Source organism: Arachis ipaensis, chromosome B6 (assembly GCF_059453495.1).
Source record: "Arachis ipaensis isolate K30076 ecotype BB chromosome B6, ASM5945349v1, whole genome shotgun sequence".
Lineage (NCBI taxonomy): Eukaryota > Viridiplantae > Streptophyta > Magnoliopsida > Fabales > Fabaceae > Arachis > Arachis ipaensis.
This window is the reverse complement of record NC_142441.1, coordinates 83,680,563-83,689,225: the sequence shown is the minus strand read 5'-3', so window position 1 is coordinate 83,689,225 and position 8,663 is coordinate 83,680,563. Positions and strand designations below refer to the sequence as shown.

Genomic DNA, 8,663 nt, shown 5'->3' with positions numbered 1-8,663 from the left:
CTATTATATATTGATGGAAATCCCTGGATGTCTACTTTCCAAAGCAATTTGAAGCGTGCCATTTGGAGTTCTGTAGCTCCAAAAAATCCATTTTGAGTGCAGGGAGGTCAAAATCCAACAGCATCAGCAGTCCTTTTTTAGCCTGAATAAGATTTTTGCTCAGCTCCTTCAATTTCAGCCAGAAAATACCTGAAATCACAGAAAAATACACAAACTCATAGTAAAGTCTAGAAATATGAATTTTGCCTAGAAACTACTAAAAATAAACTAAAGACTAACTAAAACACACTAAAAACTATATGAAATTAACCCCAAAAAGCATATAAAATATCCGCTCATCAACTCTCTTTTTGGATTCTCTTATGTATTGCTTGAGAGAGTAATAGGAGGGGTTTCAATGACTCTTTTAGTCAGCTGGCCCACTTGTGCCTCCAAATTTCTAATGGAGGACCTTGTTTCATTCATGAAACTTAAAGTGGCCTTAGATAGATCAGAGACTAATTTGCTAAGCTAGATGGATTCTGCTCAGAATTCTCTGTCTATTGCTGAGTGGATGATGGGAAAGGATTGCTATTGTTAAACCTGTTTCTTCCACCATTATTAAAGCCTTGTTGAGGCTTTTGTTGATCCTTCCATGAGAAATTTGGATGATTTCTTCATGAGGGATTATATGTATTTCCATGGGGTTCCCCCATGTAATTCACCTCTACTATTGCAGGGTTCTCAGGATCATAAGCTTCTTCTTCAAAAGATGCCTCTTGAGTACTGTTGGATGCAGCTTGCAATCCATTCAGACTCTGAGAAATCATATTGACTTGCTGAGTCAATATTTTATTCTGAGCCAATATGGCATTCAGAGTATCAATTTCAAGAACTCCCTTCCTCTGAGGCGTCCCATTACTCACAGGATTCCTTTCAGAAGTGTACATGAACTGGTTATTTGCAACCATGTCAATGAGTTCTTGAGCTTCTGCAGGCATTTTCTTTAGGTGAATGGATCCACCTGCAGAATGGTCCAATGACATCTTTGATAATTCAGACAGACCATCATAGAATATATGCAGGATGGTCCATTCTGAAAGCATGTCAGAAGGACACTTTTTGGTTAGTTGCTTATATCTCTCCCAAGCTTCATAGAGGGATTCACCTTCTTTCTGTTTGAAGGTTTGAACATCCACTCTAAGCTTGCTAAGCTTTTGAGGAGGAAAGAACTTGGCTAAGAAAGCCGTGACCAGCTTATCCCAAGAGTTCAGGCTATCCTTAGGTTGAGAGTCTAACCATATCCTAGCTCTGTCTCTTACAGCAAACGGGAAAAGCATAAGCCTGTAGACCTCGGAGTCAACCCCATTGGTCTTAATAGTATCACAGATCTGCAAGAACTCAATTAAGAATTGAAAAGGATCTTCTGATGGAAGTCCATGAAACTTGCAGTTCTGTTGCATCCGAGAAACTAATTGAGGCTTTAGCTCAAAATTGTTTGCTCTAATGGCAGGGATTGAGATGCTTCTTCCATGTAAATTGGAATTTGATGCAGTAAAGTCACTAAGCATCTTCCTTGCATTGTTATTATTTTCGGCCATATCTCCTTCTTTTTCAAAAATTTCTGTCAGATTTTCTCCAGAGAGTTGTGCTTTAGCTTCCCTTAGCTTCCTCTTCAGAGTCCTTTCAGGTTCAGGATCAGCCTCAACAAGAATGTTCTTATCCTTGTTCCTGCTCATATGAAAAAAAGAAAACTGAAAAGAAAATATGGAATCCTCTATGTCACAGTATAGAGATTCTTTATGTAAGTATAAGAAGAGAAGAATAAAGGAAGGAAAAGAGAAGAATCCAAACACAGAGGTGAAGAGTGGGTTTGAATTCTTGGATGGAAGAGAAGTGTTAGTAGATAAATAAAATACTTAGAAAGAGATGAGGTGGAGAGAATTTTCAAAAATAATTGAAAAGAAAAGAAAAATATTTTTGTTTTTAAAATTAAAAGTTAAAATTCGAGAATTAAGAAAGAAAAATAAAATTAAATCAATTTAAAATTTAAAACAAATAGTTAATTAAAAAGGAATTTTGAAAAAGAGGAAGGTGATTTTCGAAAATTAGAGAGAGAATTAGTTAGGTAGTTTTGAAAAGATATGATTGAAATAGTAAACTTTTTAAAATCAAACAAAAAGTTAAGTGATTAATTGAAAAATATTTGAAAATCAAATTTTGAAAAGATAGGAAGTTAGAAAAGAAGTTAGAAAAGATTTTGAAATTGATTTTGAAAAAGATGTGATTGAAACTTATTTTGAAAAAGAAATTTAAAAAGATTTGATTATGAAAATTAAAGTTGATTACTTGACTAACAAGAAACAAAAAGATATGATTTAAACTTTAAAGATTGAACCTTTCTTAATAGGAAAGTAACAACTTGAAAAATTTTTGAATCAATCACATTAATTGTTAGTAAAGATTTTGAAATTATGAAATGGAAATAAGAAAAATATTTTTGAAAATCAATTTGAAATTTTCAAAAATCATAAAAGAAAAATGAAAAAGATTTGATTTTTGAGAAAGATTTGAAAAAGATAGAATTTTTTTTTAAAATGAAAATTTGATTTGACTCGTAAGAAACAACTAGATTTAAAAACTTTTTGACTAAATCAAACCAATTTTCGAAAATTTATGAGAAAATAAGGGAAATATATTTTTTTGATTTTTGAATTTTTAATGAAGAAAGAGAAAAACATAAAAAAGACTCAATGCATAAAAATTTTGGATCAAAACAAATGATGCATGCAAGAACACTATGAATGTCAAGATGAACACCAAGAACACTTTGAAGATCAAGATGAACATCAATACTTATTTTTGAAAAATTTTAAGAAAAGAAAAAAAACATGCAAGACACCAAACTTAGAAATTTTCATGGTTGAGACATTAATAATTCAAAAATGCATATGAGAAACAAGAAAAGACACAAAACAAGAAATTTTAAAGATCAAACAAGAAGATTTACCAAGAAAAACTTGAAGATCATGAAGAATGCAATGCATGGATTTTCAAAAAATGCAAGAAAGAGATAAACATGCAATTGACACCAAACTTAAAAACTGACACAAGACTTAAACAAGAAACATCAAATTATTTTTGATTTTTTATGATTTTATTAATTTTTTTTTGAATTTTCGAAAATTATTTTGAAAAAAAAGAAAATAAGGATTTCAAAATTTTTAATAGGAATTTCAGGAATCTTGCAATGTTAGTCTAAAACTCCGGTCCAGGAATTAGACATGGCTTACTAGCCAGCCAAGCTTTCAGTGAAAGCTCCGGTCCAAAACACTAGACATGCCCAATGGCCAGCCAAGCTTTAGCAGATACAAATCAGACATACAACACCTGATACTTCATTCAACTTGCTTCTGTGCTGATGAGTGGAAGCCTCGGTCCAAAAGAATTAGACATGGCTTTACAGCCAGCCAGGCTTCAACATGTTTCATGAAACTCTAGAATTCCTTCTTAAAAATTCTGAAGAACATAAATTAAATTTTTTTGAAAAATATATATATATATTTTTTTAAAACTTTTTTTTTGATTTTTCAAAAATAAAAAGAATAAAAACAAAAACTTAAAATTAAAATAAAATTACCTAATCTGAGCAACAAGATGAACCGTCAGTTGTCCAAACTCGAACAATCCCCGGCAACGGCGCCAAAAACTTGGTGCACGAAATTGTGATCCTTAACAACGGCGCCAAAAACTTGGTGCTCGGAACGTAATTCACACACTTTGTCACAACTTCGCACAACTAACCAACAAGTGCACTGGGTCGTCCAAGTAATAAACCTTACGTGAGTAAGGGTCGATCCCACGAAGATTGTCGGCTTGAAGCAAGCTATGGTCACCTTGTAAATCTCAGTCAGGCGGATTCAAATGGTTATAGAGTTTTAATAATTAAAAGATAAAAAAAACATAAAAAAAAGATAGAGATACTTATGTAATTCATTGGTGAGAATTTCAGATAAGCGTATAGAGATGCTTTCGTTCCTTCTGAACCTCTGCTTTCCTATTGCTTTCATCCAATCCTTCATACTCCTTTCTATGGCAAGCTTTGTGTAGGGCATCACCGTTGTCAATGGCTACTTCCCATCCTCTCAGTGAAAATGGTCCAAGATGCGCTGTCACCGCACGGCTATTCATCTGTCGGTTCTCGATCATACTGGAATAGGATTCAATAATCTTTTTGCGTCTGTCACTACGCCCAGCACTCGCGAGTTTGAAGCTCGTCACGGCCATCCCTTCCCGGATCCTACTCGGAATACCACAGACAAGGTTTAGACTTTTCGGACCTCAAGAATGGCCACCAATAATTCTAGCCTATACCACGAAGACTCTGATCTCATGATCAGAAGGCTAAGAGATACACATTCAAGCTTGTTTGCATGTAGAACGGAAGTGTTTGTCAGGCACGTGTTCATAAGTGAGAATGATGATGAGCGTCACATAATCATCACATTCATCATGTTCTTGTGTGCGAATGAATATCTTAGGGAAGAAATAGGCTTGAATTGAATAGAAAAACAGTAGTACTTTGCATTAATTCATGAGGAACAGCAGAGCTCCACACCTTAATCTACGGTGTGTAGAAACTCTACCGTTGAAAATACATAAGAACAAGGTCCAGGCATGGCCGAATGGCCAGCCCCCATAAAGGTCTAAGATAGCATAAAACTAATCAAAAGAACTCCCTTAACATGATAGTTAAAAGTTCTATTTATACTAAAATAGTTACTAGGGTTACAGAAATCAGTAAATGATGCAAAAATTCACTTCCGAGCCCACTTGGTGTGTTCTTGGGCTGAGCATTGAAGCTTTCACGTGTAGAGGTCTTCCTTGGAGTTAAACGCCAGTTTGTAACCTGTTTCTGGCGTTTAACTCTGCTTTGCAACCTGTTTCTGGCGTTTAACTCCAGAATAGGGCAGAGATCTGGCGTTGAACGCTAGTTTGCGTCCTCTAAACTCGGGCAAAGTATGAACTATTATATATTGCTGGAAAGTCCTGGATGTCTACTTTCCAACTTAATTCAGAGCGTGCCATTTCGACTCCTGTATCTCCAGAAAAGCCACTTTAAGTGCAGGGAGGTCAAAATCCAATAGCATCTGCTGTCCTTCTTCAACCTCTGAATCTGGTTTTTGCTCAAGTCCATCAATTTTAGCCAGAAATTACCTGAAATCACAGAAAAACACACAAACTCATAGTAAAGTCCAGAAATGTGATTTTTATTTAAAAACTACTAAAAATATACTAAAAACTAATCAAATCATACTGAAAACTATGTAAAAACAATGCCAAAAAGCGTATAAATTATCTGCTCATTAGTGCTCTGTAAGGCTGGTTTTGGTTCTGCTACCTGTTGTTGTTATTATTCCACCTCTGATTTCCTTGATTGTCTCGGCCTCCTCTGTTATTATTGTCCCTCCAACTCTGGTTAGAATTATCTCTCCATGCTTGGTTGGAATTGTCCTGCCATCCATGGTTGTAGCTGCCACCTTGATTGTATCGTTGGTTGGGGCGGTTATAGAAGTTATGAGTGGCTGCCACAGTGTTGTCTTCTTGCTGGAGATGCGAACATTCATCAGTATAGTGGCTATAATCAGCACAGATCCTGCACACTCTCTGTGGGACTAACTGTTGGCTTTGCTGCGCTTGTTGTTGATTCAACTGCATCTGCTTCAGTAAGTTGGTCATTTCACATATACTCTGAGTCAGAGCAGTAGTCTCCTTGCTAGAAGATACCTCTGCAACAGCTTTTGACCGGATTTATTTCTGCCTGTGATTCCGAGTAGATTCAGCTAAGTCGCTGATCAATTGCCATGCCTCATCAGTGGTCTTGTACTTTTTCATAGACCCATTGCTAGCACTTTCCAATGTGGTCTTATCTTGAGGCCTCATGCCCTGTGTGACGTAGCCGAGCAACACTATCTTGTCAATCATATGGTGGGGGCATGCTTCCAGAAGATTGTTGAAGCGCTCCTAGTATTCGTAGAGAGTCTCGGACTCGTCCTGAACAATCATGGAAATGTCTTTCCTCAGTTTATCAGTAACTTCAGCTGGAAAGAATTTTTCCAAAAATTCTCTTCTAAGCATATCCCAGTCAGAAACAGTTGCTACGGGTTGAGTGTAGTACCACTCTCTCGCCTTTCCCTCAAGAGAGAACGGGAAGGCTTTTAACAGAATAGAAGTTTCATCTGCACCATCACGCCTGACAGTAGAACAGGTTGCTTGGAAATCCCTAAGGTGCTTGATAGGCTCTTGAGCAGGTAAGCCATGAAACTTAGGCATCAAGTTGAGTAGTGCAGTCTTTATTTCAAAATCTGTAGCCACTGTTGGGTGATGCGCTTGAAACGGTTGCATTGTAAAATCAGGGGCTCCAGCCTCCTAGATCGTAACTCTCCTAGGTGCTGCCATGTCACCTGCACGTAAATTAACTGAATCAGTAGAAAGGGGGCTTGTTTCTTCCTTACGTGACGTTTCAGATTCGACCTCGGGGAGGACTAGCCGACGCCGAGCTTGCCTTATACGTGAAATAGTTCTTTCAATCTCAGGATCAAATACTGGCAAGCTTGGATCAGGAAGTGAATGCGTCATTTAACGAAAGAAACATGCAGCTCATAGTAGCAAAAATAATATAAAATGCAAATAAATAAATTCCAATCAATAACTTAGCACTCTATTGCAACTCCCCGGCAATGGCACCAAAAATTGACGCGGCGGAAATTGGCGAGTTAAGAAATTATTATAAGAGATGCGTTGCAAGTACAGTTCTTAACCAACACAATTTAGAAGGGTTGTCACAAAATTAGAATTAAAATACTGGGAGTATGAATCCCAGGTCGTCTCCCAACGAGTTGCAGAAAGATGTGCTATTTTATTAATCAGATGTTTTCCAAAAGGGGTTGATAGACAGGAAATTAAATCAGAGAATTTATGTGATTTAAATAAAAACCTTGACCGGGAGTAGATTAGTCGAAAATCCTATCCTTGTTGGAGTTCTCCCAAGATCAATTGATAATTGAAGGTTGTCTGCTCAGTTATCCTTTACCAGATAAAGGAAAGTCAAGCAAGTTGGAAGTCAGTTTCTATTCACAAGTTCTAATCCTTTCCCTTGGGAAGGACTAGTGTCAGTGATTAGAGGGCGACCCAATGCTAAACCCAATTTATAATTTTACTCTTGAGCATTCCAACTCAAGGTTCTCCTTTCAACCAACTCCCAATCAAGTTATGGAACTACTCGCTCATTATGAATGTAAAATTCACAGAATAAGAAAGGGAAATAAAGAAAGACATGATAAATAATAATCAAAAGGATCGATAAAAAAATAAAAATAGTTCTTGTATTAATAAATTCTAAAAATAATCCAATAGTAACTCTGAATAAATTAAGGATATGAAAGAGTAAGTAACAAGTAAGGAAACAAACAAGAATGATGAAGTCTTGACGGAGGTAATAACTCTTCTCAATAGCCCAATCCAAAAAGCAATAAAAACAAAATCCTAAGAACTATGAATGTGTAGAGAGAAAACCTAGAGGAGGAGTAAATTCAGATCTAAAACTAAAAATTATTGTGGAATGAATGTTGTTGTTGGTCTCTGCATATTCCCTGGCTCTAATCTGGTTTTCTGAGCCAAAAACTGGGTCAAAACAGGGCCCAAAATCGTCCCCAGCGAATTCTGCAGATTCTGCAGATCGCGCACGTCACGCGATTGCGTCATCCACGCGTTCGCGTCATCCAGCGTTTTGCCTTGCCACGCGTGCGCGTCGTCCACGCATTCACGTCACTTGTGCAATTTCCAATCCATGCGTTTGCGTCAGGCACGTGAGCGCGTCACTGCAATTTCCTCTAATTCGCGCGGTCGCATGAGCCATGCGTCTGCGTCGCTTCTCGCTGGTCATCTCCTCAATTTTTTGTGTTCCTTCCATTTTTGCAAGCCCTCTTTCCAATCTCCAAGTCATTCATGCCCTATAAAGCCTGAAACACTTAACACATAGTCCTGATGTGTGTTACCGTGGCCGATCCCGAATACTATGAGAGGCTTAGGAGGTTCCATAGGATTTGTAGAAATAAGGAGTATGAGAAGAACTATGAACTGGTGTCGCATGACCTTGAGGAGATGGTTAGCTTCCCTCCCTTAGGTCGGGAAGAGCGTCCCTTTTTCTATGCATGTGATTACTTCTTTTCCTTGTTGAATATTACCATTCTTTTTGCTGCTTTTGAGACCGAACTATTGTGGAACTGTAATGTGGCCCCTTCTTAGCTTCATCCCAACTCCTGGGCCTTTATAAAGTTCTTTCAGTTACTGTGCCAAGAATTGGGTGTCTGTCCTACCATTCAACTTTTTCTTTATCTCTTTGTTCTGACAAAACCCAGGGTGGCCAAGAAGAAAGCTTCTTGGATTTCTTTCCGGGCTACCCAGGGGAAGAAAGTGTTTTCGATGTTTGATGAGTCTTTCCGAAATTTTAAGAACTACTACTTTAAGGTCTGAGCTGTTCAGGATGCTCGACCTTTCTTTTTAGATGAAAATAATGAGCCAACCTTTCCTTTATGGTGGCAAAGAGATCCTGTAGTTCTCAAATATCCTTGGGAGAGTTTAGATGAGGTGGAATAAGCTTTTGTGAATGTTTTAGAGGAGCA

The 8,663-nt window shown here is 37.4% G+C and overlaps 1 non-coding gene across 1 annotated transcript; it reads left to right on the top strand.

Annotated features, from left to right (window-relative positions):
• Positions 1-1,079: 1,079 nt before the first annotated feature.
• On the top strand, positions 1,080-1,187 carry LOC148561566 (small nucleolar RNA R71). The gene has a single exon (XR_015887136.1). It is a non-coding gene; the product is annotated as a small nucleolar RNA R71 (small nucleolar RNA).
• The last annotated feature ends 7,476 nt before the right edge of the window (positions 1,188-8,663 follow it).